At 33.6% G+C, this 14,121-nt stretch overlaps 1 protein-coding gene across 1 annotated transcript in view; it reads right to left on the reverse strand.

Moving 5' to 3' along the window:
• LOC142343054 (uncharacterized) overlaps positions 1–14,121 on the reverse strand; it is a 44,849-nt gene that overhangs the window by 14,386 nt on the left and 16,342 nt on the right. The window lies entirely within an intron of this gene.

Raw genomic sequence — 14,121 nt, forward strand, 5'->3', positions numbered from 1 at the left:
AAGAAGTGCAGAACTTTCAGCCTGACATATCTTTCAAGCAAATTATTCCTTATAAAGCGAATTTAAAGCTAATTTCATAGCAAATTTAAAATGAATAAAAATTTTTTATATCAGTTTTTGTGAAACACCGTGGTTACAATCATGAACAGTACTGTTTCATTCAATTACGAACACCTATCTAAACGCATTTCACTGCTGGACATCGGGTTGGGATTCCCTACAGGGCTTGTGTTTCTAAAACATAACTTTGAGGGTCTATCTAAGATGCTGAGAACATATTTGGCATAAGTCATTAGAATTATGGTCTTTATTTTTGATAAAAGATACTGTAAACAATAACTATTACACTCCTCTGAATGTGAATTCTGTATTTTTCAAAAAAAATTGGTGTATGAAAGAAAAGATAGCCTCCAAAGCAAATAATTCAGTGGAGCAAAAATGATGCATTAGATTGATGAGATATGCTAATATTAAGAAAGCGAGTCAAGACGAACAGCAAAATCAAACAACAAAAACAAACATTAATTACATCAAAAACTTTTAACAAACAAAACTTAATAACAAAGTCAAAATAGCGTCAGATAAAACTGAAACTAAAAAAAACTTATAATTGACCAGAAAAGATATGGGAACAGTCCATAATGAAGCTTGGTAACAATTAGACAACAAAGAACAAAAACAGTAAGGTTGAAAAATTCTCATACTTTTTCTTTTAAATACAATTAATTTCAAAGTAATGAAAACCATTAGAAATCAATTAAAATTTCTCATAGATTTACGGGTAACAAAGCTTCTATAGAAGGGAATTAAGAACTGTCGATATTCAATTTTTTACGCCGTTACAAAAAGAACAACAAATAGACAAACAGATAACAAACAAAAATCAATTGGAACTTGCCAGAAAACGCTTTCGAAGCCGTAAGGCCATACTTTGGCCCTCAAAATAAGTTCAATTCAACCTCCTTCAAACACCGATAATGTATTATGTGACCTCTCGTAATGAAACTAGGTAACAATTAGATAAAAAAGAAAAAAACAAAATTAAATAAAACTTAATTTTTTTCGAAAAAAAAATTATTTACAAAGTCATGAAAGCCATTAATTACAAAATGAAATAATTAAATAAACTTGTTTCTTCCTCCAAAGCAAGGCCTTGAGACCTGCAATTATCCAAAATACATATTACGTCTACAAAAAGAACGTCAAATATGACAAAACATCAAAAAATTAATTCACTTTTGTTGTGAAAAACCCGTGTCGAAGTCAGTAAATTCATAACGAAATTTCTAAAAAACTCAGATTTTGTGCCTCCAATCTTTTTTGACACCTTCCTTAATTGGCTTGTAATTAAGGAGACTAGGTAGTAAACGGACAATAAAAGGAACGAAACTGAGACGTTAAAAAAAGTTTTTTTTTCTTGTTTTGGAAAACAATTGTTTTCAAAGTCATGAAAGCCACCAGCTATTTACTATTACCAGAATATCGCCTTATCTATTCTCCGATGAAAAGCTAATAAAACTGTGTCTTTAAACAGAAAATTTCAGTTAAAGTCAAAAATAAAAACTTCAAATAAATTCTTCGAGAAAGTTGTGTCGAAGCCGTTAAAACCATAATCTATTTCTTTAAGGATTTTAATACTATCTATTCTGACTCACTTTGAACGCCAATAATATGGTATAGGAACTGTCAACAAGGTGATAAAGTGACAGAAATAGAAAACGTGAAAAAAGGCAACTATCGAAAAACTAATCAGATATTTTTAAAAGTCAAAACGACTATAAATTTTCAAGTAAAAAAAACTAAAAGCAATAATTTGGATCTGCTTCGGAAGCCAATTAGACCTATCGCTAATGAGCTTTGATTTGAAATGTTCTGTTCTTAAAATTAATACAAAAACGATCGACTAATTTTATTGAAAAAAGACCAACTGATTACAAATCGAAGTATTTTTGGATTGCAACAGTCCAAGATTTGTCCAAAACTAGCCCTTGTATTGCTCTTCGTCCATTAGAAACACTCATTTTTTTCGAATGTTATACGGCAACGTTTTAATTACAGAGCACTCTCAACGGAAGTGCAGCAATAGCCCCCTTTTGAGTCTACAAAGATTGTGTTAGTGGTGTTTGGGTGTGTATTTCCTGCAAATCTAATCAAAGTGGACTAAAAAAACTTATTTCGTGCTGTTTTTGATGAAAGAGTCTGAATTTTGAAATATTTAGCCAAAATTTTTAACAACAAAATCAACTAAAAAAGCTTAACTAATTCTAGCAAAATTTCAACTAATTTTTGCAAAATTGACGAAATTTTAGTCAAAAATTCCGGAAAATGTGAATAAAATCAACTGAATTCATTCTCAATTTTCTCAAAAGTTTGAACCTCGATAACTCCCTGTAAAAAACGAAAATCAGAAAAACCTTCTTAATTCCATATTCTACGCTGGACGAGCTTTCTAATGATACCAGTCTAAACTCTCTACGATGAATATATCGATCGGCCAAAATTGTCTGAACAAAAAAAACCCATTTGAGTATATAGGTCTTCCCCCCTGAAGAGAGGTCGGAACAATAAACCTTCTGTAGATGCAGTATATTTCAACTACACCATAAGATTCCTCAAGTACTTATACCACTGAGCGAAACTAATAAAATTAATTGTAAATCCCATTTTTAGACCTCAATTATGACAAAAGAACTTTTCAGTGGAAGCGAGCTTTTGTTAACAAAAACTACTCAACAGAGTCTGCTAGTTTTAGTCGAGCAATAGTTTTTAATGGGCCGAGCTAAAAATCTTTTATTGGGCCGAGAAGCAATTTGTCAAAGTCGAACTCAGATCTTTTTATGAGTAGAGCATCGTCTTTTTATGGGTCGAAAAAATTCTGAAATAAATCAGGCATCGTTTATTGGAACAAACATGGATTTTATAGGTTTAGCAAAAAACTTTTCACGAGTCGTTTACGATCAAATAGAGTATTTACAAGCTGCCGAAAAATGTTCGATGTGAACTTACAAAACGGACTTTTGAGATTTTTTCATTAATTTTTTTGTGTTTCATCTCTTCTCCTTTTTACATTGTGGACATGGGAACAGCATTGGCTGAGTTAGAGATAACAAAATATAGTACTGATACAGCACGTCTCTAAAATCGAAGTTGTACAGTTCTCCGAAACAAACAAAACAACACGCAAAACGATGGAAAAAAGAAGATGCACTTAGAGCGGACATTGAAGAACGAGGAAATTCCGCATGAACCTTTTGTGGCTTGATACTTGACCCCAATTAAAAACTATTTTTCAAACAATGTTTTGCTAATAAGCGAACAAAAACAGGCACAACTCGAACTTTTACGCTGGAGATTTTTCTCGACAGATTTACTTATATATCAGAAGGTCCATCTCAAGTTCGCTTCGATTTGAGAAAGACCTTGACTATCTTCCAAACCAATATTTAAAAAAACAATACCAAAATTGTATGTAAAAGTATGTAAGGAATACGTACCTTTATTTTGTAGACAAATGAGACCAAAAAGTCCTAGTGAATTAAACTCTACTTGTATAGAAAATGTTCCAAGTCAGGTTTCGTTTCATTTAAACGAATCATTGACCAGCTGGAAAATCACTATACGAAAATTAGACAATACCAAAACACTAGTTTGTAGAAAAGGAGCGATAAAACAGTGTCTGATTATACTCTAATTTTATAGGAAAAATTCTAAATTAACTGTTTTCGTTTGAACAACCTCGTAGCCCAATTGAAACTGATTTCTATTTGACAATTTTCAATTTTCCTCCGAGCAATAAATTTGGATTGAGTTAAAGTTGGGCATCGACATCTGGACTAGCTTATGTCGAGATGACCAGTTAAGTTGAGCTGAGGTCTTTCAATGGGCCATTTGAGTCGATTATGGTCTTGTCTAGCTTATTATACACGACTGCTAAGATTTAAATTCAAAAAAGAAACCAATTTTGGCATACTTTAAATTTAACTTCCATTGGCTCGAATTAAGTGAGCAGCTTAAAATATGAATGAGAGCAATTTTGATTACAAAACCAAGTGTAAAATTGTCACTCAAAAAGTCAAAAGGTCAGACAAGAAATCGATGAAGTATAAAATCGCTTTTCAAAAAAATGTAATATAACCCAAACAATTAATAAATTGGCATGTAATTTTCTGCCCTCCCCTCAGGTGCACGGGCTATTTTTACATTTATGTAAAAGAAAATAGCCCGTGCACGTGTCATATAACACAACACAGTTTGTAAGTGGGAGCATAAATATCATCTGGGAGAACAAAATGGATGAAATTTAACTTCCAAGCCGGAAGTGAACGTCGTATAGTGACTTTACACAAAATTCTTAACTTCCGAAATCGTCTCGGTTTTATTAACTTCTATAATGAAAGGAAAAAAGAACCGAGCGAAATCTTTTTGTGGATCGAGTAACAAAAATTCTAAAATAAATCAGGCCTCGTTTATTGGAACGAACACGCATTTGTAGGCTTGGAATAAAAATTCACTAGTCGTTTACGATCAAATAGTGTATTCTACAATCTGGACATGGGATCAGCATTGGTTGAGTTACAGATAACAAAGTATAGGATTAGTGATACAGCACGTCTTCTCAATCGAAGTTGCACAGCTCTCCAAAACAAGCAACCCGCAAAACTATGGGAAAAAAGAAGCACTCATTTAGAGCTAACATTGAAGAATGAGGAAATTCTGCATTAACTTTGTATGGCTTGATCCTTGACTCAAATTAAAAACTATTTTTGAAAAAATGTTTTGCTAATATGCAAATAGAAACAGGCAAAACTCGATCTTTTAAGCTGGACCAAAAATTTTTCTTGATAGATTTACTTATATATTAGAATTTTCATCTCAAGTTCGGTTTCATCTGAGAAAGTCTTCGACTATTTTCCAAACCATTATATTTTAAAAAAACGATTCCAAAATTGTCTCGAAGAGTATTTAATGATTACGTACCTTTATTTTGTAGACATGTGAGATCATGAATTAAACTCTACTTGTATAGAAAATATTCTATGTCAGATTATTCAGATTGTTTACAAATCATTGACCAGCTTGAAAATCACTATACGGAAATTAGACAGTACTAGTTTGTAGAAAAGGAGCGATAAAACACTGTCTTGCTTAGACTCTAATTCTATAGGAAAATTTCCAAATTAACTATATTTTTGTTTGAACAAGCTCGTAGACCAATGGAAACTGATTTTTAAATGACAATTTTCAATTTTCCTCCGAGTAGCAATAAATTTGGATCGAGCTAAACTTGGACATCAATATCCGGTCTAGCTTAAGTCGAGATGACCACTTAATTTGAGCTGAGGTCTTTCAATTGCCATTTGAGCAGAGTATGGTCTTGTCTAGCTTATTATACACGCCTACTAAGATTTAATTTGAAAAACAGTTTCGGCATACTTTACATTTAACTTCAATTGGCTCGAACTAAGTGAGCGGCTTAAAGTGTGAATGAGAGCAATTTTAATTAAGAAATCAAGTGTAGCAAAACACAGCCCGTGCACGTGTCATATAACAAAACACAATTTGTAAGTGGGAGAATAAAAATCACCTGCGGGAACAAAATTTAATAAATTAACTTACAAGCCGGAAATGAACTTCGTATAGTGATTTTACACAAAACTCTTAACTGCAGAAATCTTCTCCGTTTTATTGCGATTGTTAATTCGAAGTTGTTTGTCTCACAATTGAGTGGATAATTTAACCTCATGATATAATGTGATAGTTTCAAATCAATTTCCCACGGGCCACTGAGGCAGGGTCAAAATTGTTAATAGTACCAACGTTAACAGTACCCCTTAATTAAAGCTTAAAACCGGGGAGAATGACAGGGTATTAAACAAACAAGGTTGAAAAAGCGAGCGGCTCCAGATCTGTTAGGATATTATGTTAAGCAGCTCGCTTTTGTAGCTGTATATGATCTATAATCTTACCGTTTCATTATCATTTCAGTTTATGACTAATTGGTTTTTTTTCCAATAGCAAATAGAACAAGGTTCGCTGCAGATCACACAAAACGGAATCTCCTTATATATTTCAGTTCAATCCCAAAATGAGCCAAATCGAAGACGAAGATAAATGTCTAAGACCTGTTTATGCAAAAAAATATTAAAAAATTAACTTCAAGTGGCTACAAGATACAGTAACAAATAAATCATTGCTCAAAAATAGTTTTCAATACAAGAAACAGTAACAATGCACTTATCGGTAATCTTTAATGGACAAGAAACAGAATCACGTTATCCTTGTAATAGTTTTTCAGAGTTATAGAGATTAAGTCGTTTTCTGCGGCTGTTGTTATTGAGCGCTTCTTTTGTTGCTATTGCTGCACCTTTTTTTCCACGTGACTGTAGCTGCAACAACAAAAATTGGAATTTTATCTATTATTACGAGCAAACAAACAAACAACTGAAACAAAAAAATTAGCTTCTGTTTCTTTGCAGCTAATTTCAATTTTTTCCCACCTACGTAACCTACTCAAGCTCACTTCTGATATCAATGCCCTGAATTTCTTTTGGAAAAAGTCGTTGTCTCACTTAGCAGTATTGAAGCAAGCTGCTAGTGTACTGAAGTGTGCTACACTCAGTAACACTATTTGATAATCTTAGTGCTATTTTGAGAATTTACGTTATAGTGCGTGAAGCATAAACTTGAATTGGACAAAATCCATTTTAACGTGTGAACAAATTATTAAGTAGTTTTGAAAAAACTACTACTTTAAGAACCCTAACTCAAACTAAAACTACCATGAAGTGATATTATCACGCCACACAGATAACGCCAAGTTAACCTTGGTAACTCTGTCGACACTGTTATCTCCATCCAATAGAATAATAGATAACCACGTGTCCGCAAGTATAAAAGGAGCTCGCACGCTCAACGACGACGCCTTCTCTCTTAACTTCAACACTTTTTGGTCCCTGATAAATTCTGATTTAAATCAAATTCCCGTATTGCTGCCTTGCTCAATCTCAGCTTACTTGAGATATTTTTCTAACTTAGAATATTTTGTTGCTTGCTCTTAACTAAGATCTCTCTAAGTCATAAAATATTAACTTAGCACAAATTTGGAAATCAGGTAAAATTAACTTAACTTCTCTAAGTTATAATTTAACATCTCTTAAACTCTATCTAAGTTACAAGTTAACTTAGAATAATTCAACCTGTGCTATCTAGTGCTATCTCAGTCTTAACAACTTTAACTATTCTATCCCTTCATGCTCGGTTCATATTTGATGCTGTTTAACATAACTTATTAATTCATATTTGCATTTAACTTTCTTTAATACTTAACTATATACCAAGAGTAGAACTAGGGGTTGAACTCTCCAGATATACATGTGGTCCCGCGATTACTTGTGTAATTTAACTATTCAAAGGGCTTCTCACTTAAATTCTTATTTGAATTAGAATTAGACTATTCCTCTGTCCTAAATAGTTTTAATACCATAACTTCAGTCCTTTAAACAATGACCAGTCCTGGTGGTAGTACTCCTCCGCTTGCCGTTACTCCCCCACCTGAAACTCCCATAATACATCCAAATCTTTCACTTGTATCTTTTTCAGGCAATGATCCTAATCAGGATGCCACTTCTTTTTGGAACTCTGTAGAAAACAAAATACTCTTTTCACTAGGAACTAGGCCTACAGCACCCGCTGCACAAACTAACTATGATAAGAGGCAACAATCCTTATTCGGCTCACTTTTAACTGATACAGCACTAGAATGGTTTGAAAGTGAAGTCACAGATGCTACAGATTGGAATACTTTTAAAAGATGAATTTATAAAAAGATTCACAGACGGTAGAGACCAATTTAGATTTAGACTTGAGGTTGAGAACACATTCAGGCAGGAAGGAGAATTAATAAAGAACTATCTACATAGAACAAAGAGTGGAGTTGATAAAGGTTGGCCAGAAAAGATACCAACAAGTATTGAGGGTGATGACAATATAAGAAGGGAGAAAGAAATCCAACAAAGACAACGAAGTCAGAAATGCATAGATTTTGCTATAAGAGGACTAAGACCACAAGGTTTAAAACGCAAAGCACACGAGAAATTTATTGAGAATCCCTCAATAACTTGGACACAGTTTGTTGATCACTTAGTCGTAAAGGACTTAACATTTTCTGTAACAACAGAGTCTAGTGGAGCTACAGGAATAGATAAACTTAAAACACTAGAGAGCAAAATTAATAATTTAACCATTCTTTTCAAAAGCAACGAAGTGAATGCTATAGATACATCTAGGCCTAGAAACCCAAACATAAAGGGCAGACCTAACAGTACAAGGTTTTGTGATTATTGCAGAAGCAATGGTCATACCATCTCTAGATGCACAAAGAAACAGATAGATGATAGTGTTAACAAAATGAGAAAGGAACTAGTTGAACCAAGAAGGCCAAATATAACATTCTCTCATGATTATAGAAAGAATAACCGAGGCAATACAAGATTCAATGGTCCTAGAAACCAAGGCTATCAACCAAGAGGTGGCTACTCAAACTATGATCCTAGGTTCAACAAGCCTAACTATCAACAACAAAATACATTTTTTAGCAGTTATGGCAATAGATTCACTCAACCATACGAACAAACCTTCCCTCAGCAAAACACTTTTAGAAATAATGGACCACATCTTGAACAACAATCACCACCACCACAACAACAGCAACAGCCACAACAAAGTGTTAGCTTCTATACACCAAGTAGAAATAACAATCTACAACAAAGACAATCAAAACCCAACAATATTCAGCAACAACCAAATCAAATAAGTTTCGTTGAAGGTGACGATGACTACGTAAATGCTATAACAGACTTCTTTCCTTTAAACTTTTGAAGTCTCCGAACGCTACTAAAGAAAGTATAACTAAGTCAAGAATTTACCTCAACTGATATCACTTTGCCACCGGAGACATTAAAAATAATAGTGGATTAGAAGTAGAATTCATGATTGACCCAGGATCAACCTGTACTATTATCAATCATCCTACATACCTTGCACTAGTAAACCTTGGACAAAATTTGCATTTATAAAATACAAATTGTGATTCAAAAACATATACTGGTTCATCAATCAGAATGCTTGGCTACACAACTATTCAATCTAGCTTTGAAACTGACGGTAAATATACAGTCCCCCATAAAGTATTCGTAACTAAAGAGCAGAGACAGAACATAATAGGTATTGATTTTTGTCATTTATTTTTAAAAGCACTTCACTTCGATATCCCCGCAGTATTGAAAACTGAAAGGAATTTAAATTGCTACGGCTCACTCAACAATGAGAAAGATTATCCATACATAACTGAAATGACTGCTTTAAACATAGCTCAACTGATCTTTCTGCAACAGAAAAGTACACAACTGTACAAGCAAAAGCACCCCAGTCAAGCCTTATTTTCACCAGGAACATATTTCATGCCTCATATTGATGTTGCAAAAACTGACCTAGTCTTTGTGAACACACTTTGTCCACAACCTGAAGAATTTCCATCCATATTCATGGAGAATCAAAAGAACCACCCAATACAGATAAATAGAGGAATAATAGGTTATGCTATTTGTGATATAACCGAAAAACCTATACAAAGATACAATATCAAAAACTGTACCGAAATTACAAGTACAATACTAAACGTTACAGGACTATAACAGTTGCTTCATACTGAACACCGTAGTAAACAATTTACAAGAAGGACAGCAAATTCAAACTAATTCTTGCATTAGATACGTAGATTTTCGTACCCAATCTATATTTGACTCTAATATGCCTATAGCGCACACGATCTCCCCAGATGCAGAAATAAAAAAAGGTTTTGCTAACACAATCTCCAAAAGAATACCCTTATTAAAGGACTACTGTAAAAGTAGAAACTGTGATATAGGTGACATAATGACTTTCAGAGCAGATAATAACTCAGTATATAATCTCAGCACTAAGGCTAATCATTATGAGAAGCCAACAATTGATACAATCAAAACAACACTACTTGCTATGAGAGATCACGCACTAGAACTAAATTTAAGTTGTATAGCGATGCCAAAAATAGCTTGTGGTTTAGACGGAATGGATTGGAGAGAGATATCTTCTCTAATTGAACAAACAAATAAGAATTCAGGAATAACTATCTATGTGTATACAAGCAAAGATGATATTGATAAACTACAAAAGCAGAAACCAATACACTAGAACAGGAAGAGGTGCTCAAAATCATTGAGAGTGAGTTAAAAGAAAAAAGCAAAGAAGATGAGAGAGAACTAGCCCCAGACTTCTCTACCGAAGCAAAGGAGTTATGTAGACCTAAAGTCAACGACCAGTTTCCTAAGTTTAGAGATAAACTACAAAGCAACCGAATCATAAATAAAGCAGTTAGTGATTTTGTAATTAAGCAAAATAGAAATACAGTTCAAGACCTAGAGTATCTAGAAAGGTTCTTAGATAATTTTGATTTCACGCAAAGTGATTTGACTGATGATGAATTGTTTGAGTTGATAGAAATAATACTTCAGGATAATGATGTCTATTCACATCATAAGTATGATATTGGCAAAACTAAACATAAATTTCATTTACCCCTAAAGAAAGACGCAACCTTTAAAAAGCAAAGACCAAGCAAAATACCCATTCATCTCAGAGATAAATTAGAAAAACTAATGGATGAATTAATCCAAGCAGGAATAATCAGAGAGCTCAATGAGAACGATGATATGAATAGTTGGTTTGTCAATCCCGTTATCATATTACCTAAGACGGATTATGTAAAACTAGTCATTGATGCAAGATACCTAAACTCTATAACTGATACAATTAATTCTAGTTGGCCACTCGAACCACTAAACGTTCTAATGACAAGAATAACCGGAACTATATTTACAAGTAGTGATTTATCATCGGCTTATAATCAAGTACCATTAACTGAAGATACACAGAAGGTTACAAGTTTTATTGTAGGAGGCAGACAGTACACCTATCAAGTAGGATTTTATGGTCTTAAGCCAATACCCAGTTTCTTTAGCAAACTAAAGCGTTATGCATTCGGACCCATTATAAAACGTAAACAAGCCATAACATATATAGATGATACTTTATTACAAGCTAAAGATAAACAAGAAATGTTCACAATAGTAAAAGACTATCACTCTTTGCTTCGAAAGGCAAACCTTAAAGCAGCCCCCGATAAAACAATGTTTCTCTTACGAAAAGTGAGATTTCTAGGACATGTTATATCCAAGGACGGACTATCGCCTATTGCTTCGCGCATAGATGATATTAGAAACCTAAAAACGCCAGAATCGAAAACAGAAGTTTTAACAGTTTTAGGAATGATGGGTTTCTATCACACCTATATTTTGAACTTTCACATAGATGCAAAACCTCTATATGATTTAACTAAAGATACAACACTATTCAAGTGGTTACCAGAACACGAAAAGGTATTCACAGACCTTAAACAAAGATTCTGTCACGACATTTGTAAACGCATTTCCTTCTAATGACTATCCCCTTCATATACATGCTGATTCATCTAATTTCGGAACAGGTTGTGTTCTTAATCAATATTTTCCTGATAGAAAACGTATGATTTCAGCAAACTCGAGAGTATTTGATAAAGCTGAACAAAAGATGTCCCCTCAACATAGAGAACTATGCGGAATAATATCTGCATTACAAATTATGCATTTTATGTTATTGGATCCCCTTTTCCAATTTACCTATATTGTGATCACAGACCATTTCTATTTCTTTGGTCACGACGAGGACAAATGTCACATCGTTTCTTTAAGTATCAAGTTGTAATAACTAAGTTCCAAATTTTGCAAATTATATACACTGAAGGCAAAAACTTAGCGTTCCCTGACATTCTTAGCCGAAACGTTTCTTTAGCAGACGCTAAACTTTATGAACTAGAACACAAAGTAATAACTAAAGATATAAAGTTTCATATTAACGGAAAAGAAGTTAACTATTCTGTATTGCATCAAGACGATAAGGACGCAACAGCTAACGACTGTTATCCAATTATTGCTCAAGTAAAAGGGGAAAAAAAGAAACTAATCAATATAAACGATGAAGGTGACTTTAGTGTAGATGATGCACCAGACTACATAAATGAGCATTGTAATGCTATACACAGTTTTTCTGATTGTTTTCGCTACGGCACACAAATAAATCAAATATAGAATCTAACTTCAGAGCTAACTAGTGAGTATGACAATCACTACTATTTCGAGATAGAAGAAATAGCTGAAATAAGCGATGATCGAGACGGTTACGACGATCAAGATTGGTTAGACTTAGTAGAAGGTAATATTGAAAACTCACTTATTGAACAATTAGAATCTGCTAAAGCCGACTATATTAGACGGACAAAATTTAAGAAACTTATTGAACCAGAAGCTTTTCAAAACGTCTCAGAAAATGATGTCCACACAGATACATTAGATTTAATAGCTAAGGTTACAGATTTTGCAAAAAACGCTAATCTTGACACTGATAATATTCTTGAAGAACAAGTAAATGACTCCGTGATAGATAAAGTTAGAGATTCGTTAAAAGTAGGCAAAGCTCCAGAAAAGGACTACATTATTAAACAATCTAAAGCACTACAAACCTATAGAAATAATTTCTATTTGTTGTTTTTAGAGAGTCAATATGATTTACTCTGTTATTCTGAACCTTGTGAAGACGGCTCTTTTGACGTTAAGATATGTGCACCACTTTCGCTATCTATAAAAATATTCGAAGTCGCACATACGCACGAACTTAGTGGTCGTAGAGCAGAAAGCACAACTTACAATAGGGTTAAGCGATATTTCTATTGGCCCGGTATGTTTAAATGGATTGAAATGTTAATGTTAGAATGCTTAAGTTGCCAAACTAATAAGTCAGCACGCAAAGACTTGAACGAAGCACCCTGAGAACCATGGGGACAATTAGAAGCTATACCCCTACATACACTTCATATTGTTCATAAAGGTCCTCTACGACCACTTAGTAAAGGAAATAAAATTTGTCTTGTAATTGTAGACGCTTTCTCTAGATTTATACAAGTATACCCTAGCAAGAATGCTGAAGCTCTTCAAACAGTAAATCAACTAGAGAAAATTATAACTACATTTGGAATACCGCAACAAATAGTACATGATAACGGCGATGCTTTTATTAGTAATGATTTCGTTCACTACACAAACGAAATGGAAATTACACTATGCCCCCGAACTGCACATTCACCTGGGATTAACGGCAAAGTAGAAGTACAAAATAAACATTTGACTAATTACCTAAGACATTTTATTAGTAAAAGTGGATCTAATTGGTCCGAGTACACTAGTAAATTTGCATTTTCACTCAATACTGCAGTAAACTACAGTACGGGATATACCCCTTATTACTATTCGGAAATACTATTCGGAACGAAACCGCAAATACCCTTATCACTAAAGTTAGGACTACTACGAGATAATCAAAAGAAATGCACATCAGAGTATTGTAGTAATCTACCACCACACTCGCATAGTGAAGAAACTTGTAATAACAAAAAGATAGAAAAATTGTTACAAAACAGATTATCTAACGAAATGTTAAAACGAGAAAATACATTTAAATCTATATACTCGAATACCTACACTAAATGTAGACAAACTACGAATAAAGCACACAAGTATAGAAATAGATTTAAACTCGGAAAGCCTATACCTGAAGGTAGAAAAGTACTATTAGAAAATCACTCTAAAGGACTACTGAAGTCTAAAAAGCTACAAGAGCTACGCTTAGGCCGTTAAACTGTGCAACGAACGCTAACTAATACTACATATGAAATACAACATGATAAAAACAAATGAGAAGAAAACCGTGCATAGAAATCATATAGTACCTTATTACCCGAAAGAAGAAAAAACACAAGAGTTAGTTGAGAACTATGTAGTCCCAGACGACACGAATGATTATTATACTCAATATAATAAGCATAATATGTCCAAATCAAATGCTTATAGAGGCGCACAACATATTGCAATTTCGCGGTGGCCCTTAGTAGAAACACAATATACTGTTAATCCTACTACTACGCTACAACCAACA

The sequence above is a fragment of the Convolutriloba macropyga genome, chromosome 7, assembly GCF_964194025.1.
Source record: "Convolutriloba macropyga chromosome 7, txConMacr16.3, whole genome shotgun sequence".
NCBI lineage: Eukaryota > Metazoa > Xenacoelomorpha > Acoela > Convolutidae > Convolutriloba > Convolutriloba macropyga.